This window comes from Acinonyx jubatus, chromosome C2 (assembly GCF_027475565.1).
Source record: "Acinonyx jubatus isolate Ajub_Pintada_27869175 chromosome C2, VMU_Ajub_asm_v1.0, whole genome shotgun sequence".
NCBI classification, from domain to species: Eukaryota; Metazoa; Chordata; class Mammalia; order Carnivora; family Felidae; genus Acinonyx; species Acinonyx jubatus.
In genome coordinates, this window is record NC_069384.1 from 87,685,941 (window position 1) to 87,712,862 (window position 26,922).

The 26,922-nt window shown below is 40.1% G+C and overlaps 1 long non-coding RNA gene across 4 annotated transcripts in view; it reads right to left on the reverse strand.

The window, feature by feature from the left end:
• The window catches only part of LOC128315234 (uncharacterized), a 597,865-nt gene that overhangs the window by 251,055 nt on the left and 319,888 nt on the right, over window positions 1–26,922 (reverse strand). For 3 of the 4 annotated variants that reach the window (XR_008297800.1, XR_008297802.1, XR_008297801.1), the window contains one exon: window positions 1,854–1,929. This is a non-coding gene — a long non-coding RNA (uncharacterized LOC128315234). Of the gene's footprint in view, window positions 1–1,853; window positions 1,930–4,342; window positions 4,547–26,922 lie in introns of those variants that run through there. The other variant, XR_008297803.1, reaches the window with a different exon arrangement.

Genomic DNA, 26,922 nt, shown 5'->3' on the forward strand with positions numbered 1-26,922 from the left:
TGTCTAGCATGAATCACTCAGTAAAATGTTGGTTCTTTGCCATTTTCTCCTACCAGTACTGAAACCATTTAGATAAAAGCTGCTGTTACAGCGGTAACTTTTTTTTAATAGAACTCTTTCTTGCTATAAATCCCAAAACCTTCATATTTCCCCACGTAGGAACCAACTCTATTCCCTTCCCCACCACCATCCTCTATACCAAGTACATTTTAGAGTAGCAGGCAGTATGCCATAGACACTGAACCCATCTGGAAGAACTACAAATTAGTTTTGTATGAAATGTTAGTGCAAAACTCAGAGCCAGCTCTGGCTTTCCATTTTATAATGAAACTAAAATTTGGCCCATGTTTGCAAAAAGTTTGCCAGCATTTGCTATGGGCCTGTGATTGTCATTAACCCATGCATTTGAACCCATATCAAAGGCAAAGATTCCAGATCTGTTGAGAGCAGGGCAGAAGTGAGGCACATCTCCCAAATGTCACTTTGCACGCTGACCCTGAAAAGAATGAGATGTTGATGCACAAAACCGTTCAGGAAAAATGTGCAGAGTCATAGCTTTCAATGAACTTGGGTCACGGTCCTTCCTGCAGTTCCTTCTCTTCCAAATGAGCCTCAGAGACAGATCAGCTGTTTTTGAATGTTTACCATGGTTTCTGGGGCAGCCACAAGTTCTCTCTTTCCCTATAGTTCTTTAGTTAAAACACTAGAAAAGGGTAGAGAAAGTACTTGCCATATCTTGAGCCAATTCAAAGGCAGTGGTAAGAAGACAGCCAAGTTCTGTGAATATCCCCAATCTTGGCATTGATTGCCAACTGGGCATAGGGTGACACTGTTTTCAACATATCCCTTATCCCCTGTCTGAGGTAGCTGCAGCCCTCTCAGAATTTCTGGGCCCTAGAATCTCACAAGTAGATAACGACACGCACGCACCCCCACCCAGTTATTTATATTTTAATAAAATGTCATGTCGCCGGTTTTTCTGACCTCTCTTAGCTTTAGCCAGGGACAGTTTCTAGAGGATGAAACCCAAGGCAGTGATCTCACTTGTGGCATCTTAATAAATGAAAAATTGTTCAAATCAGAGAATTTCTATCATCAAGGCAAGTTTGAAAATAATGGAGGACATTGTACAGAACACACCAGAATTAAGCAACCCAATCAGAATGAAAACGTATACAAAACAACAGAGAGTACAAGTACTTTAAAGCTAAGGAAATGAAAATAGATTCTTTTGAGGTGTGGAACAAGTCAAGGGAGGAAAAAGAGAGAAGAAACAAACCAAGAGCTTTGGGCTCTTCTGAGTTGTAGCCTCTCTTCAGCTGACCCTATCAGGTGAGACCAGACCTTCCAGGATGCCAAGCAGACAGGAAAATGAGGCCCTGGCTTTGTCTCCATCCTTTGACTCTCACCCAACATTGTACACTCCCTGCATCTGATTGACTTTTATGAAGGACTCAAGTGCCTCTTGGTAAACAACTCCAAATCCTCGAATCTGACCATCACTCGCACCCGTAAGTTAAGTTGCCGCTATTATAATGCTATTTTTAAAAACCCTCAAAAATAAATACAGTAAAACCTTGGGTTGCAGGTGACTTGTGCTGTGAGTGTTCTGCAAGATGAGTAAACATTTCTAATAAATTTTAACTTGATAAACGAGTGATGTCTTGTAATACGAGTAGTAAGTGAGGCCAAATGTCACATGATCCCAACTGAGCCAATGGCTCTTGAAATTCGCCTTGATACAGGAGTGCTTTGGATTACAAGTATGTTTCAAGAATGAGTTGTGCTCACAAACCAAGGCTTTACTGTATATGAATAAGCATAATGGAATTTTATTGTTTTATATGACTTACCTGCCCTCCCACATACTTTAAGCACCAAGTCCAGATCAATTTGCTGCTTTGTAACCCACAGATCCTAGTCCAGCACCTTGAATAAAAGAAATGCATCAACATTTATTCATTTATACTATATCTACATATTTTCTTAAGTTCAAAATTGTTACTTAGTTAAGAGCCATTTGAAATGCAGACAAGAACAGTTTTAGTACCAATTTGGTTTTCCCTGAATGTACCTCTGTATTCACTCTTTCCACAAGGGGAGGTATGAGGTACTGTGCGAGGTTTCCCCAGGGTACCAGACTGAAGACCATATGGTCTCTGCCCATCACCATCCAGGTAGGGAGACAACAAAGTGTGCATGTTGCTGAAACAATGTAATGATGGGTAGTTTTGCCTCTAAAATAACATAGAAAGAGAGTGATGTTGGGATTTTGTATCAGGAGTTACCTATCAGCTTCCTCCTGCAGATCTAGGCACCTTCAGTTTCCCAAGAAAGATACAATCGCAGAGATGTAGCTAAACATGCATATAGGTCTTCATGACTCAGGGATTCTATCAAGTTCAATACTGATTCCCACCTGACAGCTCATGGCAGGTGCTCTGTATTTGCTGTACAAAGGGGAACAGGGAGCTGAGACAACCTTTGAGCTGTAACTTCTTTGACTATGCTGTGGAAGTATAAATGTGAATGACACCTACTTTTCTTGAGAAACAATCCTGCCCCCCAGGTAGTCTTCTCAGGATGAGGGAACCCTGCCCAAGAGGTCAGCAGGCCCAGCGCAATCTCACTGTCCCATGTAAGTTCCGAGAGAGACAGGCCACTAAAATATAAGCTGAGGAGAAGAGTATGGTCTGATTATCTTCATGCTACAACCAGGGCCTACACAATGTCTAATCTAGTAAGTCCTTAAGGAAAGTTTCTTGAATTAATAGATAAATGAATGAATCAGGAAAGGACCTAAAGCAATGACTCTAAAGAGGAAACACCAAACATGGACCAGAGGCCATGCAAAGTGCAGAAAGTCTTCTGTCTTCTCTCATTATATTGAAATTTATACCATCACACCCATAAAAAGGAACCCTGGTCAAATACAGTCCTTGGACTTGACCTTTCTTCTGCCTAGAGTGAATGAGAAGAGAAATCAGAGCTTTCCCTAGAATTGGGAGTGTGTGCAATAGATAAATGTTTTTGGTTTTGTTTTTGGTTTTGTTTGTTTGTTTGTTTGTTTTTTGAGATAGAGAGAAAGAGAGAAAGAATATATGCACAGACATGCACGAATTGGGGAGGGACAGAGGGAGAAAGAGAAAATCTTAAGCAGGGCATGAAGCCCGACACAGAGCTCAATCTCATGATCTCACCATCAACTGTGAGATCATGACGTGAGCTGAAATCAAGACTCAGATGCTCAACCAACTGAGCCACCCAGGAGCCACGCAATAAATATGTTTTAAAAGTATGCTCAAAGTATTGCTGGGAATAGAGTAGAGAACAGGAGAATGCACTTACTTCATTCAGCCTTACAGTTAAAGAATTCTTCTTGGAGATGGGGTCATTTGAGCTATTTACATTCCACACAAACCATAAGGCCTGCCCTTCCGAGAAACTTTGCACTTGGACTAAAAGAGGATGGCAGTAAGAAAGACAACTTCATATTCCCACACACACACGCACAAAAAAAGAATGTACCAACAACAAAAATGGTCATAGATACCAAAGACTATTTCCTGGCGACATAACTCTTAACTTACTTATCCTGGTGGCTTATGCAATAGTTCAAAAGTAAGAAATAAAATTAAGGAGAAATCAAACATGGCAGGGAACACGGACTGAGAATTTAACTATGTCTCTAGGTTTACTAAGAAAGGATGGAAGATACTTTCCCTGTCTCCGTCTCAAGGGAAGAACAAAGATTTGTGACCTAGATGTCACCTAAGGAAGTGTTCAGAATTTAGGCTCCCAGGTAAGCAGTGAGATTGTTTACGAGCAAAAAGGATCAAAAGTGTCTAAAAGGCATGACTCTATCTAAGCGGACCTTTGTGCCCCATGTAATGCAGGACTACTAATGAGGTCACATGAAGTCTATACTCTGGGCCCTGTGTCCCAGGAGGGATCAAAGATCCCATGGCCCAAATGAACATGTAGACTGCAGCACCATGCTTTTCAATGAGCCACTTCTGCAGCAAGACCAGAGGCCTTTCCTCAGATTTGCTGGAAGATATACGACCTTCAGTTTCCTTGAACAGCCAAAGGAAATTGCAGGGCAAAAATGGAGGAGATCAAATTTCCAATAACCATGCAGGGGAGAGGAGGCAACAGAGCCAGATTTACCTAAACATGAACACGAATAAATGTCCTGCTCCCTAAGTTGAGGAGCAAATTCATACCCATTTTCGAAGTTTGACCAAAGCTCAAGAACAAAAATCAACCCGTTGAAAAAACTAAGCCCCTACATCTTTGTAAATGAACAGAATCCCATGTGCTACAGGGTACCCATATTTACCTCAGACACAGCAAGTCAAGTGGAAAACCAGCCAAGCTTGATACGTTCACCCAATGTCTAACCTTCCCAGAGCTAGAAGAAGGTCTGTTTCAAGCAGTTTCAGTTACTGGCCTGAGATGACCCAAGGACTTCCCATTAATAGCCACTCAAAAATAGATTAAAAAAATAAAATCCACACACCAAAATTCCCTCCTTGGCCAATCACCCACTTCACTACATAATAGGAACAGGGCGTCTAATATTTAAGCGGAACTAATGTTACATGTCAGTGCTAAAACTCGTGTTTTCTTTTGTATTTTTTTTCACAGAATATATTAACAATGTCTAAAGGTAACAAGAATTCCATAGGGGCATTTCGCCTTTCTAGATAGCAGGTATTCACGGGTTCTTGAATGTTTCAGACAAGGCAGAATTTCTGGCTTATTGTGTTTGAGAGAAAGAGAAGCATTTTGAATCAAAACAGAGGGGGGACTGCAAAGTGAATTCCAGTGAAACACGAGCAAGCAAACACATCCTAGTAGGTTTTGTTATGGCTTAGCATTCAAGGGATGGGGGAATAAAATAAAAAGTATCCGATTGTTAAATCAAGACTTCCTAGGCTCCCCTGTCCGCTAGTCAATTTGCCAATTGCCTTTTTTCTTCTCTAATCCTATTTTTCAATACCTCATAACTCAAACCTGATTGATCATTTGATCATATCAGCCTAAACTCATTAGGCCAATTAAATTAGAACGTATGCAGTGGAGAATCAGACTTGCTCAGTTCCAACAGAGCCATCGGCAACTGGCCTCCTAAACATCGTTTCAAGCGCTGTGATCTTACGTGGGTGGTTTGTTTTTTTTTTTTTAAAGGGGACATATTGCCACTCAGAAGGACTTCTCAGGGCACCGTGAGGGGGAAATTGTACCAAAAACCAGAGCAATCTGACAAAAATAGGATGCCTTGTCACCCAAACTCTCAGGCAGCTCACACATATGGTTCTGTATTTTAAACATGAAGAAATAGATTGTCTTAAAAGCCTGGTCCTCTTAGCAGAGCAACTCCCAGAGTCCTCTTCTTTCCTCATGAACTTTTGAAGAGAAGGACTGTTCTCAAGAAGCCTCACGAATTCGTTGGCAAGATTGCAGACAGGCAGCAGGGTATGGTTCAGCCAGACATCTACTAATGGGCAGGACATGGGGTGCCCTGGTGAGGGGCTGAATCAAGAAGGTGGCGGGGAGGGGGCTTTTCCTTAATTAGTGCACAGAGGGGTCACATTTATGCAATTTTTCAGGAGGGGACATGTTTCCTTATATCTGTAAAAAGGCACTACATATGCTAACAGCTAGAGAGATGAGTAATAAATTCGTTGGATAATGACTTATCGTCCCCAAACCTGACAATGCTGAAACTAGAAGTGGCACTTTTAGGAGGTTTCTTGAATTCACTTTGGCCCCTTAAAGGGTCTTTGTCCTATCCATCTGCAACCCTGATATTGGAGCTTTTGAAAAAAGTCAACCAGAGGTGTGACGAGCTTCCTTTAAGATAGAGTAAGAGAAGGGGGACCTGGGGCGTGGGAAGAGAGAATGACATGCTTCATATCTAAATTTAAGCATATTTGAGGTTAAGGACTGTGTCTGATTCACTATTGTCTTCTCAGTACCATGCACTCAATAAATCTATGCAGAAGCAATGCATTTATTCTTCCATCTTGCTTGTGTTTTTAGTAAAAAAGAGATGATCAAAACCTATCTTAATTTTTTATATCCACAATATTTAATTCTATGTTAACTTGACAAATAAGGCACTTTGGTGAACATTTTCCAAAATCTGCTAGAGGATCATAGAACCTTAGAGTTAAGAGGGTCTTAGTACAACTTATTTAGTTGCAAATGAGACAATGAGTTGCAAATGAGAGGGTTTCCTTGACTTGTATTGAGTTACAAGATCAATTGGAGGCCAAGCCAGAACTAGAGCTCAGGACATCAGTCTCCAAGCACAAAGACTCCCCAGTGGTTCTGTGACTAAGAGAGCAGGCACGTGTACCTCTAACATAAAGGTTGTTTCCTTAAGTGTTAGGCTTTGACAGCCTCCCATGTGCTGAAAGTTCTTACCCCACACCTGAGGCCCCTTTGCAAGCAACATTCTTTTTTCCTAGTGCTACCTCTGATACCACCCAATCAGCTGTACAGTCTTATAAGCCACCACACACTGCTAGATTCATAAATAGGTAATCAGATATCAGCATTACATTTACATAGATGGGCTCCAAAGAAAGTGCCAACTAGAAGCCTGTCACTTTCAAATCCTTTGTGAAATGAGCCATGGAGAAATAAATCAATGATAACTGCAAGACCACAGAGCAGTTAAATGTGCCATGCACCATCTTTGAACATTGGAAGGACCAGGCCAGAGCAGCAAATAAAGTGGGAAGCCTCTATGGTGTCACAGAAGAATGGCCTGGCTTTTCAAACATCGTACATCAGACATACTACAGAGACTCAGCATAAGGCAGCCAGGATGAAACAAGAATAATCTGGAAGGAGTGCTTACTCATCACCTAATTCCTCTCTTGTAGAAAGCATTCAGTGACTCTACTAAGCAAAGTGGAAATTGTTTCTAAGGAACCCTGGATTCAAGTCAATCAGTGAAACAGCACTTAAAAGGCTATTTTGTCTAGGCAGTAATTATAGATTTTTCTAAGCTCCATTTCTAATAACTGGAATGGCACGTGTGGCTGGTAACTCAATAGAGAAGTATACGTGAAGGCCATTATAATAGATGGAACATTTTAGTCAAATAATAACAAGCCATTCCTTCCTCAGGCAAAAGGATTCAAATGGTTGAATGTGTGGCAAAGTCAAAATTCAGAACCTCAATCACACCGGGTCACACTGGCATTTCTGGCTCAAGATGAACTTGAAAATTATAATAAAGAAAAATCTATGATGAACAACATATTTATGAGTTCAAAACATCCATTTGTCTTCAAAAAGCTTTCTGGAAATAGATTTTCATTGTATTCTGACATAACGTTCTATCTTCTAGATCTAGAAAGTTCAAACTGGACCAACCAACTATAAGGAAAAAAGATCATCTTATTATACCTTGATACCTTTGTGTTTCTAGCCAATACGTTCTCAACTGAGAATACTCCATGTCTTGTATTGATCACCATTTCATATTGATAAAGTGCCAGTATTCAAGATGGTACCTAGAGGACATGATGAAAATTAACTAAATTGTCAAAGTGGAGTGGAGGGTAGTGCATTTATACAGTGAACTTGGACAGTTTTCTCAAATTGGAAGTATTTCTATCAGCAGGATCCAAAGCACAAATTATTTTTGTAAATGTCTTGAGATTACAGAAAAGAAAAAAAAAGGGGAGTTTCTGGAAGAAACCTTTATAATTAGCTGTTTAGAACATCCCGATAGTCTATGAAATACTTGGCCAATACTCCCCAAAACTGTCAAGCTCTTCAAACACCATCAAGGTCTTAGAAACTGTCACAGCCAAGAAGCAGCTAAGGAAACATGACTACTGAATATAATGTGGTATCCTAGATGGGACTGTGGAAGGTAAAAAGGACATTAAGAAAAGCTAACGGAATTAGAATGAAGTATGGACTTTAGTTAAGAGTAGTGTATGCACACCAGTTCAAATACAGCATACTAATGTCAGATTCTATTAACAGGGGAAACCGGGCAATGAATTTACAGGATACTCACTGTATTATCTTTTTCATTGTGTTCTGTGTCTTTCTAAAACTACTTTAAAATAAAATTTTATTGTAAAAAATTAAAAGGAAGTTGAATATAGCAAAAAAGAAAAATTAAGGAGGTGGGTATCAAAAGAAAATAGAATAGTCAAAAGTGGGAGCCCTCAATCCATTGGAGCCTGAACTGTCAGCACTGGAGAAAAAAAAAGTCAAAATTCATCTCGAAAAGTCGGAGGAGAGCTGTTTGGAACAATGTGTTAAGAATAGCTGGGAGGTATTCATAAACACAATTAGCACCTTGACGGAAGAGGAGCCAAAAATAAGGCAGCTGTGGGAGAGCAAGCAGGCCAGGGTCGTAAACAGGTCCTACAATGGCATCTAAAAGGAGACAAGGTGACTGAGGAGGAAAGTGTTAGGTAAACAGAGTCCGGGTTTATAACAAGAACCCTTATGTTATGTGTTCTCCCTGGTGCTTCTAATTAGGAGTAAGAGCTGACATTTTTTTTCTACAAAATTGTCATGTTGACATTTTTGTCACTTTTATAAAGGTTTTTATGTCTAGATATAGGCAGCCCCTGTTCCTCACACCTTGAATTGTGCCCAGTAGGAAAGGACCTAAAAACAACTCGTCGCAACTCTGGATCTGACCAGCCTTCCGTTTCAGCAGCGGATTCTTTATTTGGAGGGACTGAATCATCCATTTCTCACCTTTCTCACCAGCCAAGTATTTTTAACTTACTGTCAGCAATGGAGTGAACATAGAGTCTATGAAGGAAAAGACAGTCCATTTTTCACTTTTCTGCTTTTGGTTGCTGAATCCAAGAATGCATTACAGCACAAAGGAAAGTCTTTTATGTAAAAATAATACTGGTTTGTTTAACATTTTTCTCCATTTTGTTGAATGACCGAAATGAGTCTCTGCTACCTAACCAGGAACTGCTTCTTCCCTGGAGGCAGCTTCTTGGTACCAACCTGAGGACAGAAACTGTGTGTGGCAACTGGGAGCTCCTCAATGGCTCCAGGGATGGAAAAGCCATAGAGATGCATCCAGCTCCCTATACCAGAAGGATCTGACCCAGAAGGTGAGCCTCTGTATGCCTGTTCTGTTGGACCTCAAAGATCTGGGGTAAGAAAGAGACAAAGTTTGGACTGTTGCTTAAGAGCCACTGGGCACATGGATACTCAACAAACTAAACTTCATGATAACAGTGTGTTCCAACACCTAAAAGAAACCATCAGGGTTCCATTAGGTTCTTAGGTCTAAACTGAGCAAATGGAAGTAGGGAGGTAAAGGCAACTGATCCAATAAGGAGAGACTGGCATTTTCTCATCATCAATGTAAATGGATAAGATGTCAACTAAAAACATTTAATAAAGACTTTTGCCTTTCTTTTTGTTTGTTATTTGCATGAGAGACGAAGAATGGATTTCACAGTCAGGGATAGAAAATGATACAGCTATGACTGCATATTGCAGAATGACGAAATTCAGAGCATGCACTTCCATGTGGTGCAGTGAAAAACAGAAGGAATGAATTATGCCTTGGAATAGGAATGCCAGGGGAGATACCAAAGCCAATTAAGATAATGATGAACAGATATGATGGCTGAGCACATACTCCATGGCTGAAACTAGAGGCACAATAGAAGATGAAAGTTAAGGAAACAAAAGGTCATCTGTAAATGGTGACCAGAATGAGGTGCTGAAAATATGGAGGTTTGAAGACCAGCACTGAGGAAGGGTCTGACATAGGAGGCAGAGCGACAGTCAGTGTAGAAGGAGATAGTGAAACTCAACTTCTACAAGTCTGAGAAAAGTGCAAAGGGTCTGAGAAATGTCCTCCAAGTCTTTAAAGACACATTGAATGGCAAAGCCAAACTCAAGCCTATAAAAGGAAAGTAAATAATTCTAGTAAGCACTTATGAAACAATTGCTATATGTCAGGTGCATATAAATCTATTAACTCACTTAATATTTACAATAATCCTATGAGGTAGGGACTTCACTGTCCCATTTTACTATCCTATTTTATATGTCCTATTTTATAGATGAGGATATGGAGGCACAAAGTGGTCAGGTGACTTGCCCAAGGTTACACAAGTGATCATAGTAGCCATCATATGCTGATTTATATCACACAAAAGAGGACTGCCACCAGGAAAGAACATGCACATTCAGTTTAGAGCTGTGTTAGGATCTAAAATAATTATAGTTGACCCTTAAACAATACAGGTTTGAACTCGGGTCCATTTACATAAAGATTATTTATGATAAATATGGTACAGTACTGCAAATGTATGCTCTCTTCCTTGTGATTTTTAATAGCATTTTCTTTTCTGTAGACTACTTTATTGTAAGAGTACAGTATATTACATATAAATTGTGTTAATTGTTTATTTTATCAGTAATGATTCTGGTCAAGAGTAGGCTATTAGCTAAGTTTTGAAGGAGTCAAAAGTTATACACAGAATTTTGACTGCAGAAGGAATTGATATCCCTAACTCCCTTGTTGTTCAAGGGTCAGCTGTATTTTAAAGTAAACTGTTTGGAACCACTTTGTTTCTCCATATTTGTTCCTTCACTCCACCATGCCACAAATATCTTGTGAATGCCTACAATGCAGGATTTGGGGATATAAAACATTACAAACAAACAAAAAAAAACTCTTCCTGAGCATATGTTTAGGGAGGGGCAACAGACAAATAAAATAAATAATAATATATAGTATAAAGATAAAGCGGGAAGAAAGACAGGAGTGGCATCTAAAATTTTCAACAGTGTGGTCACAGTTCTAACTGAGATCTAAAGGTTGTAAGGGAGCAAACCATGCAGATATTCGGAGAGAGCATTCTAGGCAGAAGAAACAGTAAGCATAAATTCCCTCAGGCCAGAATAGGACATAATATCCCAGAGGATTTTGTGAATAGAATGGATTTAACTTTGGCTAAATCCCTAGGCCAAGATTAAAATTTTTTTTTATTCCATATATAAATGAAGTACAAATCGTCTCCAAATTACATTTGGGTTTTTTTTTTAATTCCAGTATAATTAATATATAATGCTATATTAGTTTCAGGTGTACAATATAGTAATTCAACACTTCCATACAATACCCAGTGCTCATCACGACAAGCGCACTCCTTAATCCCCTTCACGTATTTCACCCATCCCCCCAACACATCCCCTTGGTAACCATCAGTTTGTTCTCTATAGCTAAGAGTCTGTTTTTCTTGGTTCATCTTTTTTCTTTGCTCATTTTTTTTGTTTGTTTCTTAAATTCCACATAAGAATGAAATCATATGGTATTTGTTTTCTCTGACTTATTTCACATTATACTCTGTAGCTCCATCCATGTCATTGCAAGTGGCAAGATTTCATTCCTTTTAAGGCTAAATAATATTTCGTTGTGTATATATATCGCATATTCTTTATCCAAGAGTTGGTATCCAAAATATATAAAGAACTTATCAAACTCAACAGCCAAAAAACAAATAATCCCATTTAAAATGGGCAGAAGACATGAACAGACATTTCTCCAAAGAAGACATCCAGATGGCCAACAGGCACATGAAAAGATGCTCAACATCACTCATCATCAGGGAAATACAAGACAAAATTGCAATGAGCTATCACCTCACACCTGTGAAAATGACTAAAATAAAAAACATAAGAAGCAACAAGTGTTGACAAGGATACAGAGAAAAAGGCACCCTTGTGCACTGTCAGCAGAAATGCAGACTGGTGCAGCCACTCTGGAAAACAGTATGGAGAGGTTCCTCAAAAAGTTAAAACTAGAACTACCCTACAATCCAGCAACCGCACTACTAGGTATTTACCCCCAAAATACAAACACACTAATTGAAAGGGATAAATACACCCCTATGTTTATAAATTACATATATTTACATACTGTTCTATCTAGAAGGATTTCCCTTTATAGATCATCCTTCCAGAAATAACTCAAAAAGCCACCAACACCTGTCAAATTGTTCTTTCACCCTTTGTGAGAAGTAGTACATGCCTTTTCCAAATTCTTTAGAGCATCTGTCACTTCCCACCCAGCTTTCAATTGGAGTTAACTTTTTGTTTCATCTCCCTTTAAATTGTACCTCGAAGGCAGGAAATGGATCTGTTTCATTGTTTTATTCTCTACAGAGTTTAGCCTTGTTCATGGAAAGTGTTCAATAAATATTTTTCAGAAGGTTTGAATATGTGTTTTCTATCAAATTAAGTACCAAATTAGAATATCATTAACTTCACATCCACATTTTATTGTAATGAGGAAATATTTTTAACCATACTTTCTTGAATTTTGGGTTGCTTAATACCCAAAAAGGTTTTTGCCAAAATATTGCAACTCATCAATATGCAAAGTTTCAAGCTAATATTTTAAGCTCCAACAATCTTAAGGAGTAACACATTTTTCCCACACAATCATAAACAGAAAGAAAAAGGATTAATTTCAACAACCTTGCTGTAAATAAATAAAAATGACAGATTGTGAAGTATCTCTGCTTGTCATCAAAAATTTTTAAAAATATATTTAAATATCTCAAGTATGTAAAACATTTAAAAACTAGGCTGAATTTAGATTTTTTGCTCAATCTGGCACTGACCGGTGACTTATGCCCTATTATCTCCTGAGGGAAAATTCATTACAAAAGATGTCTTTTTGTAAGAGAACTACAAAATCTGACATGGGATTGTTAAGATATTATAGCCAATAAGTCATTCCAAAAGGGAAGAAGTATAGAGACAATGTAAGACAGAGTACTATAGCATTTAAAATAATTTGCTCTGAATTCGTCCTTATTCCTCTCAGGTAGAAAGGAGTGTAAATAGATGCCGTGTAACTAATTTGAAATTGACCAGACATTTCAGCTCCATGATTATTACTGCTTTTAAAAGGATAGAAAATAAATGGGAAAATCAACAGGAGAAACAAACTCATTTGGGGGAAACAAAGTCCTTATTTGGAATTGTTTCCTCTTCTGTGCCTCTCTCCCTGACTTCAGGTGACACCTGCTCAGGTGTGGGGGTCTCCTTGAAGGAGGCTCACCCAGGGAAGCTGGTCCCTTGGCCTGAGGAATGCTGTTCTACAAAGCTCCATCTGGCCTCCTGTTTGACAGTAGATGAGCACTGCTGATGCTAGCTCAGAAGGCTTCTGCTCATGACCCATAGATTCACCAGAACTTTGTATCCTGTGGATGAAGGGCTGAGAAGGGAAGGTAGTACCTCCGTTCTAGTCATCACACTCTAGAGACTCCCCAGCCTCAAGGAAAAACAAGTTAATAGTACTCTTTGGGCCCTCCTGGATTTAAAAAATGAGCCAAAGTAAAAATTCTGTCCTCCTCTCCCCTTCTCTTTTCCTAACCCAGCAGTACCCTTCCTTCCAAGTTTACAATAGCATCACTACTTCAATTGTACTGGATATAATTTTTTTTTTCCCAAAGCCAATCCTAATTGTCATTCCTACCATGCACAAATATTCATACCATAAATATTTCTGGAGTACCTACCACGTGACTCGCTATGCTAGGTTTGGAAGACAAAATTCTGAACAAGACAGATATGGTCCTGATGTTCACTAAGGATAAAAGCAAAGAATGAGCACCCTGAAGTAACCCTCGGTCAACTTCCTTCTTGATGCAAGATGGCGTATTTAAGAACTTATCACATAATGAAAGACGTTAGTACACACTGATAGAAAGTGAGGTCATCAGGGAGAATCAGGCTGTGTCATGACACAGAAGGAGATTTGTCAAGTTCCACAAGCCACAATAACCCTCACACTGCCCCCCCTGCACCCTAACTCCAATGCTAACCTTACCATGTCCTCTGCTAACCAAAATAATGGCAATACATTTTTCCATTCTCAACAATCCTATAGGGAGTAAGTGATGCTGGGGCTAAGGGAAAGAGAGTACATTTTTGGCTTTGTATTTCCAAAACTGATTCATGAACCAGCAGAGGCAGACCCTTGAGGTGGGGAGGGAGGGACTTTTAGAGATTCTGAAGATTGGGCTTTGATTATCAAAAGCTAAAGCCTGGAGGACAAAGCACTCATAGAGCAGGAAACCTCAAAGTGAGAACTGGATGCCCAAAAAGCAGTTTTCCCACCATTTGGATAAGAACTATGTCTGAAGGTCTGGCATGCTGTGAGGACCTGAAGAGTGGCCTGGCACACTGCCCCCTCTCTGGACTGAAACAGGACGACCATAGTTGTGTCTGTACCAGATGTAATAGGTGAGAGGGGGAATCTCAGAGCAGAAGAGGCTCTGAGATTTCCTGGCTTTGCACCATGTGCTTCAGACATAGTGTAGCTCACATAAAAGCCCAGAGTCCACTATAATGTAAAAGGGCTTAAAAAAATATAGGCAGGAGAGCCCCAAGGTGGTACCCAAAGTCATGGTTTCTGCAGTAAAAGAACTAACAGTTCTAGAGAAGGTACATTCTGCCCCTCCTCCCAAAGAAGTCACAGAAGTAGCCAAGAGGTGGGGTGATCATTCATGGTCCTGGGGCAGGGGTTTACATATTACATAAACCCTTCATTTGTAACAAATGAATAACCCAGAGCAAGTTCCAATAGAATTTACCAAGGATTGTTAGGAACCCAATAATAGCTATGGCCACAGAAGGGGCAATACCACAGGTCTGCCCAGCTGTCTTGACACAGGGAGTGTGTAGAGCACAGCGGTCTTAGCGCATGGACTCTGGCATCAGGGAGCCCGAGTTCCAAATCCAATTCTGCACTGATTCACATGACAGCCTGTGTGAAGCTCAGATGCACTAATTAGGATAAGTGAAGGAAGTGAGTTTCAAAAACTGCATGATGTATGCTTTCATTTATATGACATTCTGGGGGGAAAAATATAATTAAAGGACAAAAAAGATACCAGTAGTCATTGGGCCTGGGGGCAGAAAGGGGTTGACTAAAATGGGGCCCTGGCAGGTAACAGAACTGCTCTGTATCTACCTGCCATTTGTAAAAACCCATACAAATGCACACCACAAAGAGCATATTTTGCTGGATATTCATTTCTAAAAAGGTCTTGGAAAAAAAATCTCTATTTGCCACTTCGTGGCTAAATGATCTTTCCCTGGTTATTAAATCTCTTTGTATTTCCATTCTTTAGCTCAAAGATAAATAAAAACTTCTTAAATTAGTTCGTGTGATTAAGGTGCTTAGAACAGTCTGCCACACCAGACATCCTCAGCACACGATAGTCATCATCACCTGATCGCTGTTGTCATGCCTGGTCTGTGCCAGGTGTAGTGGATTCTGTGCCCAGGTGTAATGGACTCTCTGTTCAGATCTCCTCTTCATTCATGCACCCATGCCCAGATGCTGGGGAGGTTAGCTGTGGACCCTCCCAGCTGCTTTCCTCACCAGGATTTGCCCTCCGGTACACATCTGTCATCAGCTATTGGTGGAACCTAGGTGTAAGCTTGGGTTGATATGGAGAAACAAAGGCCCAGCCTCCCTGTCCAAATTTGGGACAATTCTGACAGGCCCTCCCAGCTCCAGAACCCCCTGCAGGATTAGTTTTGGCCTCAACTGCGACCACACTGTGAGCCCAGCACTGCTCATCTGTGATGCCTTCTTCATGGTCAGGAAAGAAATCAGTGGGCAGTCTCTGTAGCCAGACCACCTGGGTTCATCTCCTGGTTTTGCTAGACCCATGGCCTCTTGGAAGTCACTTACCTCCTCTGTGGGCAGCTTTTCTCATGGGCTTCTGGCAAAGAAAAACTGAGATAATGAACAGTACCCGGCATATAGCAAACACTGAGAATTCTTAACTGTTATTACCCAGCTCACAGTGATCCAGCCTTCGTCGCACTTCCGTGACCCCCCTTGTCCAGGCAACTTCACTTAGCTTAGTCCATGGTATTATTTATAGTTTTCGTGTATATTTATGTTTTTCTGTTGCTTTATCTCAACTACAAGTGAGTATTAGTCCTATTTCAGTTTGCAAAATAGGGATTGAGAGAAATTAAGCGATTCGCCCAAGATGAGACAAGCCAGATGGTGTCATGCCAATTTGTTCTCAGAACTTGGGCTTTTCCCATTAGACCACACCAGTTACATAAGGAGCTACTGAGAAAGTTGCTCTTTATACATATTTAAGTTTATGTATTATGTAAAATACAGTTCTTAATAAAGAGACAATCATGTTGAAGTTGAAAGAACATTAAAGAGTGATATTCCAACACCCTCTCCTTAATACAGGCGCCTTCTACATTTCTACCGAGTTACTGGTTGTCTGGCCTCTGAATATTGTCAGTGACCAAGAACTCCCAGCTTCCTGAGGCAGCTTGGTTTTGTGCCGCTCTCTCCATCAGAAGGGAGCTATTTTAAGCGGCTTTTCCTAACTACTACTTTCCCTCATTGGTCCTAGTTCTGTCTGTGGATCCACACCAAATAAAATAAATCTTTCATCCATGCGCTAGCCTCCAAGTATTTGAAAACAGTTATTATATTCGCATTCTTGTTTCCAAGCTAAATAATGTAGATGTCTTCCACCAACCCGCCCCCACACAAAGCTTCAGTCACCTCTCTATCTTGTGTGTGTTCTTCTGGACACATCCCAGTTTGCCAACATTCTGAGATATAATACCTGAATCCAAACAGATTCCCATCTCTAAATTAAGCAAAGTTAGAGAAAAAAAATGACACTAAAACCCTCATTGATATAAATACTAACACTTCCATCAATCAATTCAGCCAAGGGACTACCTTTTTTTCTTTTCTTTTTTTTTTTTGGAAGTCATGTCACTCTGGGGACTCATGCAAGACTTACTGTCAGCTAGGCTTACCAAGTATGTGTTCCAAATCATTCCCACCCTTTCCTATCATCGTGTTGTTTCATTATGATTACCCATTTGAAATTTATCTGGTTGGACATAATCCATTATTTCAACATGTCAAGATCATTTTGTCAACTAATCTACATCTAAAATACTTCCTCCAACTTGAATCCATTTGAGAATTTCATCAGCCTGCCAGTGAAGTCTACCTCCAAAATATTTATGAAAATAATGGCCTGGAAAGTGACAGTGAGAAAGACTTCCCTCAAGCATGCTACTGACCTCTCATTCATGCCCCTTTGAGGTTCTGTGTTCAACCAGTTCCAAATCTCACTCAGCACTATGCAACCTGCATCCCTCCACATTTTCCTCAAAGATGCCATGAGCAACTTTGTCAGGTGCTGACCAAAATCTCAGTGTGCTACGTTCTGTCATTCCCATGATCGCCTGATCTGCCAGCCCTCTGCTGCGCTTTCACAGAGTTTCAGCTCAAGGATAAAAGGTATTGAATATTAAGTTAAGGGGCAAACAAGGACCTTTGGGTGGAGTTCACAGGATCTGCTGTAGAGGGGCCCTGAAGACTACGAACCACCCAAAGAGAAGACACAGCCTATGCACAGAAGCTAATGAGAACAAGACACATTTGAAAAACTAAACCCACACAGCAAGAGGGGGGACGTGCAAGGGGAAAAGAGTGAAGAGATTTGAGGGTGGAAAGAGAGAAGAGGGGCCAGACCTTATAAGGTATGTGAGGGAATTTGGACTTTATCTTGAGGGCAATGGAGAGCCATTGACTGATGTTAACATAAGAGTGACACGATTAAATTTGCATTTTACAAAGATCACACACTGTTCTGGGGACTTCTTCGAGAGGGAAATGGGAATAGTTAACCTCTAAGGTCCAGACCAACGTAAAGAGTCTGCAGTTCTATTGCTTAGCTGATTAAGAAACCCAAAGGAAGATTAGCTTCCACTGGAGAATTGCACTTTCTTGTTCCTCATAAAATTATCTACACTCATCATTCCCTTTGGGTGTATCGTGGTGTGATGTGGTGTGCTGTGTTGTGTTATGTTGGGTGTGAGAGAGAGAGAGAGGAAATTGAGGGGAGTTACTGTAGCTAGCATCACAATATCCTTGTGTGTCATAGAACAAGTTCTCACTGTCACTGCCACCCTTCCTGCTCAACAAGCTGGGCTGCTAAGAGATGAAACAATCAGTGAGCCTAATTCATAAGCTGCAAAGTACACAAGCTCCAAGTACCAATATTGAAAGAACCAAGGAAGTGACAAAAGGTTGACAGAGACTTGATTAAAATTTCATTTTTTCCAAGCACCATGCTGTCAAAAAAATGTAGCAGATGATTAGGTGGTAAATTCAGGATTCCTTATGTCACTTGTTTTTCCTTTTAACTTTTTTTAATGTTTATTTATTTTTGAGAGAGAGAGAGACAGAGTGTGAGCTGGGGAAGGACAGAGAGAGAGGGAGACACAGAATCCAAAGCAGGCTCCAGGCTCTGAGCTGTCAGAACAGAGCCAAACATGGGGCTTGAACCTGCAAACTGTGAGATTATGGCCTGAGCCAGAGTCAGACACCCACCCGACTGAGCCACCCAGGCTCCCTTCCTTATGTCACTTGTTAGGAAAGGTTACCCATAACTTGTAAACAAGAACCAAAGGATGAGTGTGTATTGTTTCAACGTCACACTGAAATAGTGTTCAAGAGGCCTGCTCAAGGATTGCTTAATTTTCTAAAACAATCTACTATTGCTCGACTTTGCTATTTAAAATATAAATCAAAAGGGGCACCTGGGTGGCTCGGCCCATTAAGTGTCTGATTTCAGCTCAGATCATGATCTCACAGTTCATGGGTTCGAGCCCCGCATCGAGCTCTGTGCTGACAGCTCAGAGCCTGGAGCCTGCTTCGGATTCTGTGTCTTCCTCTGTCTCTGCCCCTCCCATGTTCTCTCTCTCTTGCTCCCCCTTTTAACATTAGTGAATGTTTTAACTAAACATTAAACATTTTTTTTTAATTTTCTTAAAGAAATATATAAATCAAAGGCTCAGGTTCTGTGAAGTTACATGTTATCTTACAGACCTGTGTCTAATACATATTTTCTGTCCCAGTGAAAAAATAACCCCAAATGTTATAGTTTATTGTACTATTGGACATTAATGAATTTGTTTCGAATTTAGCAATCTAATTAACATTCTTTTATTAAATTACCTATAAACACCCTGCCCCTCAAATGTTCTTTGAACCAGCTTTATGGTTTACTGACTTCCTCATTAATAAATAAGTCAGATAATATCTTTGGCATGTGTTCATTCTGTATTTGTCTGAAATTCATGTTTTAACTTTTTGAAAATTATTCTTTGACATTGTTAGCACTCAAGAATTTAGTGTGAGTTTTCACTGTATCCTATCTTTCTACTGAATTTTAAGGTCTGATTGCTGGGGAGCAGGGGGATTTTTTTTTTCATAATGGATTTTTTCTTCTCCTTTCTTCATTTTGTGTCGGCTCTATCAAGTAGAACAGCCCCAGGGAGACTTTTACATCCTTACTCCTGGCATCTAAGAAAACAACAACACATAGGAGGAATATTTACACTGGGGGGGGGGGGGCGGGCGGCAGGGGCACAGAAGAAAAGGAGGTATGTATCTTTTCCTCTTGGCCACTTTCCTTCTCCATTTTTCCCGCCCAAATCCTGCCCCCCCCCCAGTCCCACCACCCGCCAAAATACATCTCCTCCTTCTAAGTTGTGAGGGAATTCTTGTCTATGTAAACAGAATATATGGACTTTTAAAGGTTTTTTGGGTCTTTTTTTTTGTTAATTTAAGTAATTGCTATACCCAATGTGGGGCTCTAACTCATAACCTGGAGATGAAGAGTTGCATGCTCTCTGACTGAGCCAATCAGGGGCCCCTAAATAGAATATATGTTTCAAACCAAATTGGAATGCTCCTTACTGTTTTATTGGTACACTGGGGTCTGGGGTGGCCTCTTTTATTCAATCCTACAGAGTTCCTGCAGCTATCAGTTTCTTACCCTGTGTGATAAACACGCATGAAACCAGGTGCTGGGTTCTGGTGTAAGACTGTTTGGTGGTAGTTTCTTACAGACACATGAAAACCAATACAAAAAATAGAAGACTGAATTAATGAAAAATTTCATTAAGATCTAATGCCTAACAGAACCCAAAGCTTCTGTTTCATTTCCTATGGAGATAATGCTTTCCAATGAAATTAATAGGAATATATTTACTTATACATGTATGACCATCATCTGAATTTTCCATATACATTGAACCTGTTTTCCCCCTTCATAAACAAAAGGGGTTTATCCCCAAATATCATATAGACAGGACAGAGAGGAAATAAACAACCCACGCCCCCTACCGTCATGCTAATTCACAGTTAAATAGCTCTTCTTGATGTCACTTAGAATCACCTAGTCTTCTTAAAATCTGTCATCTGGGTTCATGTGGCTTATTTTTTTAACACAATATTGGTTTTAGTAACCCAGATTTGTTATGATTTTGATTGTTAGCATCAACTTTAGCTCCTTTTATGCCAGAAACATTTCCGGTTTCAAAACCATTCAGGCAATAAGTATTATGCTGTTCTTTCTCTGACTTTTACAGGATCTGACAACTTGAGCCACTGCCATCAAGGTACATTATACACCAAGTATGGTTCTCAAACATGGGATGTACAGAGACTGCCACTATTACTGTAGCAGGAACCTTTGGGATCACGTGGGCTTTTGGAAAATAATCGCTGACAGATGCGGCTAGGCCAAAGAGTCTCCTACCATGGCAGCTATAGACCCATCCAGGGGAGATGTTTGTTTTCCTCGAGCCGCTGAGTCCCTGTGACAACCCCAGGCTTGGGGTGATCTCAGTGGCTATGGGCAGAGAGATGGGAGGCCCTGGAGGGCTGAGACTCTACAAACCCGCTGGACCCAGAATCACCCATTTGGAAATCCTGGGACTGAGGGCCCCACACCCTACTGCCCAGGGGCTGAGCTGATAAAGAGGGGAGGAGGCTAAAAAGGGAAAGGCTGCCCAGCATTTAGTAAATGAGCTGCCTGAAAATAATTTGAATAGTGAGAAGCAGCAGTTTTCTCTGCTCTGGATTTTCTGTGGTTTCATTTATTTACTTAATTACTTCAGCCCCACCTCATTTCAAAAACAAGTGGGGGAAGGCTTGGAGTGAGTTAAGCAGTGCTCCACTGAACATGCACCCAGGAAGCAATTTGCTTCTCACTGTTCCAGGTCTGTTTTTAGCTTCGGAACAATTAAGCAAGAGCACAGAAGCTCTCCCAGGCTGCGCCTGCCCCCACAGCAACAGCCACCTCACTGTGACAGGGGGAGGGCGGATGAGGAGAAAGCCTATTAACCTTTTCTGTGCCCCAGACAACAGTTTGGTTTCAGCTGAGATCCAGGAGGGGTTGACAGGAAAGGCTCCAGGTCCTTCCAAATGCACCCTCCTGCCTTGTTCATCTGTCCTCTCAGCCATTTGGAAGGAAAGGCACTACCTCTTTCTAGAGTAGCTCAGCATTCGTTTACATCCGAGAAGAGAGGAGCAGAAGGTGTGGTCAAAGCAAGCAGCATGCCCCGCCACACACACAGAAGACACTGGATGAAAGAGGTTATACATTTCCTGTGGATGAGTCTAAAGAGAACAAATTGCCCACTCAGAGAGCGCAGGGTACAATGCACAAATAGAAGGTAATTTGGGTCGATATCTATCATAAGCTAAGAGGAGAGTGGGTGGGGGAAGGGGTGTTCTGAAGCTGCAGAAAGAGTGATTTGGGTACAGCCACTGTTTATTAAGCACTTCTTTATACTAGGGGCACGGAACACAGAAATGACCAAAAACCAGGCCTCATCCTGGTCTTTGAAGTGCTCATTCAGGTACCTCAATGGAGTGGAACTGTGTTTAACCGAGGGTTGTATTCTTAGAGTCAGCTCTCAGGGACAAAATTGGAATAAACTTTATGCAAGATTTCACTTGAAAATCCTTTAAGAAAGGGCTGGATTTTCTTCCAGTGTTAGAAGTGATTATTCTTTGATTGGGTCCCCGGTGAAATACTTAGTTGTCTTGCATTCAGGTTCAGATCATGTGAAAAAGTAAAATATTTAAACACTACATTCTTCTTCAGCATGGAGAGATATCCACTAATGGAAACTTGAGAAACTGAGATCAGCAAACAAAGCATGAGACTTATGTATCCCAGCTTAAGCGCACTCCTTTTTCAATAAATGCATGCTTTTTCTATAACTTGTCTCCTTTTTTTCTTGCTTTCTCGCTTTCTTGGTTTTTTGATCTAGCAATCTCTCCTTGTTTTCTTCTCAGCACCTACCCTCTTTGTCTTTGGTTTATAGGTCGGATTGCATAAGTTAAACATACAGAAGGTGCAAGTCTTCTGGACCACACTTTAAGCAATGTGATGAATGTTATGACAGAATAAAAGTTGAACTAAAATACCAAAGAAGATGGTTTTTAATGGCAGGAGTTAACCTGCTCTGGATTAATGAATTCAGACATGTTAATTCCAAAGAAGCATTATGATTAAGAATGACCTAGAATCTTCCTAACCCATTCATCAGCAGGGAGACTGCCAAGGCTTTGGCTGAGAGTTCCCCACTGTCTCCATACTGATGGGGTTTGGACTCCTATCACCAAGCGGTTATGACAACCCCTGGGACCACCACCATTGTGTGCTGGCAATCCTAGCATGATGAGTCTTCAGTTATTATAATGCCATATTTGAAAACAAAATCATACGTTGATTTTTTTAAATTTTTGGAATAATTCCAAGATTTGGGTGCTTTCAATCTTGTTTTTAAAAATCTACAGTGCTATTAAAACCCCTGAGAAAAGGATAGAAAATTCTGCCTGGAGGGTAAGAGATGCCTTCACAGAAGAGGCAGTCTTTGAACCCAGCCTGAAAGAAATGGGTCGAAGAGGATTCCAGGAGGGCTGTGGGGTGAACCATTACTGGTGGCAAAAGGACTGGAACAAAAGCACAGAGATATTCTTCTTTATTAAAGAAGTAAAATCACAAAGTAAAAGAAATCTGCCATGATCATTGTCTTATCTCCCCTTTGTCTCTACTTTGCTTGTCCCAAATCCCTCTCATCACCTGCCAGAAGCAAGGCTCTTCAGTCCATGGTCTGTTCCAGGCAGAAGCCCAAACTTACAGTCCATACTATGACACGTTCCTGGTTCACCTAGTAAACAGTAAAACCATGTATGTGGTTGTTTTAGCTAAGGTGCTCAAGTTGATAAGATCCTAATGCTTTTACCTCTTCCATCGAACTTTCCCCCAATCTGCTCTCTACTGAATTCAGCTTTTCTTTGTCCATATCCCAGCCCTCTCTGAAGCTCTGATACAACACTTGAGCACATACTATACTCACTCATTACGTGTTGGCCCAGGTTTGTCTCCCCTGCCATGTACAAGTCTCCCTTGGCAGCAGGGACATATCCTGCTCGTATGAAACTGAGCTCAACCAGCCTTCTCACAAATAGAATTGTTCTCTGGGAGAGTAGAGAAAGAATGAAGAGATGCACTGTTTTTATTAATAACTGACGACATGATGAAAATACTGGCTTCAGAAACGGACTCCTTTGCTACCTTTGTGCTATCCATGTTTTAAATATCTTCTATTTTCATTTTTATTTTCGGAGATGTGTCATGATAAAAATGAAAGGGCTTACGACACCAAATGTAGAACCCGCTCTAACAGCTTGGCTCTGCTTTGTAAAGCCTTCTGGTTCTCTAATTCATTTTACTCTTAGTAAAAACTGACTAGAAATGATTGTTTAAAAAAAACCCAGAAGCTTCTTTCGACATCAAGTAGTCTTTACCAGGCAACATTGTAATGATTTAAGGGCAAATCCAATTTAAAGCATATGGATTAATTTTCCCTTTAAAATGCATAGGGATTTGAAATGTTTATTGTACTATAACTTTTCCATTGAAAACAAAGTGGCCAGACATAATGATGTTAATGTGTTCCATGCAAAACAAAATTCACTTAGTCTTACCTATTTTTACCTAAAACATTTTTAAGTTTGATCTTTAATAACATAAATTCATTGATTATTAAATTCACTAAACTCATCCAATAAGCCAGTATCAAATGCCTTAAAAAAGCCTTATCATCTGTTATACCTCAGCCTTCTTTTCTCCTAACTAGAAAGGATTAGCCCTTCTTCTTAGCATGCATTTTCCTTTAAATGTTGTTTTCATTTCTTAATGAGGATCTCCACATTTAAATTGTATAGCTAAAGACTGAATCCAGAAAAGCAACCTGATGTCTCTTCTCCAGCAAAATCATTTTCTTATGTCTAGGATCTATGTAGTCTGTCAGAAATTCAAATTAAAAGTCCCTAATTTGAGCAACCCACCTTAGAAATGACTGGTATGTATTGCTGATATAGAAAAAAAGTAAAGTAATAAGTCCCAATTCTGGCAAAGAAGCAATGATTCTGGCCATTTCATTCATTGTTGGTGGCAGTTATAATTAAGTTCCTTCAAAACAGACATTGGATACCAAGAACTATTAACACATCCAATATAGTAGCTATACATATATTCTGTTTCTCAGATATACAGTTAACCTGCAAATTTTTTATAAGGATCATAGAATTCAGATTTTACCAGGGTGGGCCCAGGACTACAAAACCTTTCTTTGCATTATTACAGTATAATTATTTGGAGGGCAGCAGTATATGGAGAAAAAAAGAACCCTCATAAGTATTAGTGGGAATGCCAATTGGTGCAGCCACTATGGAAAACAGCCACTATGGAAAACAGGTTGCTTAAAAATTAAAAATAGAACTACCCTGTGATCCAGTAATTCCACTACTGGATATTCATTCTCATCCTCCCTCCCTTCTCTCTCTTTCTCTCTCTCTCTCTCTCTCTCTCACACACACACACACCTGAAAACACTAATTCAAAAAGATATATGCACACATATATTTATTGCAGCACTATTTACAATACCCAAGATACGAAAGTAACCCAAGTGTCCATCCATAGAGAAATAAAGAACAGGTGGTATATATATGTGCAATGGAATATTACTAAGCCATAAGAAAGAATGAGATCTTGTAATTTGTAACAATGTAGATGGAGCTCAAGAGCATGATGCTAAATGAAATGTCAGTCAGAGAAAGACAAATACTCTATGATTCCACTCACAGAATTTAAGAAACAAAACAAACAAACAGACCCTTAAATACAGAGAACACACTGGTGGTTGCCAGAGGGGAGATGGATGGAAGGATGAGTGAAATAGACAAAGGGGATTAAAGGGTGTAAACTTCCAGTTATGAATTGAATCACAGGGATGAAAAGTACAAGGTAGGAAATATAGTCAATAAGATTGTAATAACGTTTGGTGACAGACGGTGACTACACTTACCGTGGTGAGCACTAATGTATAGAATTGCTGAATCATTATATTGTATATCTGAAACTAATATAACACTGTAAGTTAATTATTAAAAAAAAAAATTGAGCTGTGAGGAAAGGGATCTGGCAAGCCTGGTCCTTAGAGAAAATTTAAGTCTGAAAGGCACAAGGGCAATGCTTGTCAGTGGAGGGCCGGGAGAGAGGAGGAAGACACCTATGGATTTAGACAAACACCAGTGAAAGTCCCAGTTCAGCCACTCTGTGTCATGGGGCCAATCATTTAACTTATTCTCTCCTTGGTTTCCTCACCGGCAAATTGTGGGCCACAAATACTTCTACTACAGGTGTGAGAAGAAAGCAATGAAGTCTGGAAAACACCTAGAAATAAGTGCTTACCTCGGTGTAAGTGCTCAGTAAGTAGTAAAATTAAGGTTTTCTAGAAAACATAAGACACACAGAGGACTCAGTTGCAATGATGCCAACGATAACTTTGTCACTGAGGAGAGGAAGGAATAATGAATTCTGCCTGCTTAATCACCACTGTGTACAGAGTGCCTGTCACAGTTCCTGGCAAACAGTAGTTCAACACAGGATTTTCTTTTTTTTGTTTTAATGTTTATTTATTTATTTATTTATTTATTTATTTTTTTTTTTTTTTTTTTTGAGACAGAGAGAAACAGAGCATGAACAGGGGAGGGTCAGAGAGAGAGGGAGACACAGAATCTGAAGCAGGCTCCAGGCTCCGAGCTGTCAGCACAGAGCCCGATGCGGGGCTCGAACTCACCAACCGTGAGATCATGACGTGAGCCAAAGTCGGAAGCTCAACCGACTGAGCCACCCAGGTGCCCCAACACAGGATTTTCTTTCAATGTTGCATTCCCTTCACTTATCTGCCCCTAATGCTATTTCACCATAAATACCGAAACCAGAAATCAATCAATACTTCTGAATGAACGTTGAATGTATATTTTTCAATAGTCAAAAGTAAGGTGATCATCCATCTATCTGGGATATCTTTCAAGAAATGCAGAAACTAAAAAAAAACAAAACCCTTTGAGGCTTACACTTATATCAGAATTCCAACATTATTTTTGAGAGGAAGAAACAATCTTCTTTAATTAAAGTGGTGGCTTTAATACAGACCCACTGAGCTGCTCCAGGATAACTCCCGTATGTAAAGATTGGGAGCTCTGCTTCTATTTGATCCTTTTGATTCATCAGAGGGTTGGGCTCAAGATTCATGATGAAGACCTGAACTTCAGCATATTGAACACACCAGGATTTACAACAACAAAATACACAGCTGCACATTATGTAGAACATGAATTATTCCATCTATTGTGAGAAAGGGACATTTTTACATCACAAACCTTTGTTACGAATATCTTTATATACTGCATAGACACTCATCACACCCCCACCAAATTCGTGAAGAGATAGGAAGTCAGGAAGTTACCTAATTTGTGTCAAGAAAAGGGAAAAGATGTGTCAACAACAACATTTTCTCCATCCCAAAGACAGGTTAGAACTCTAACTGTTGCTGATTCATTGGAATTTCCCTGCTTCCTCTTTCACTGAAATGTTTTCCTTTTCTGTTGAAGTAATAAATTGAAATCAGTAGAGCAGGGCAGAGCAAGATAAT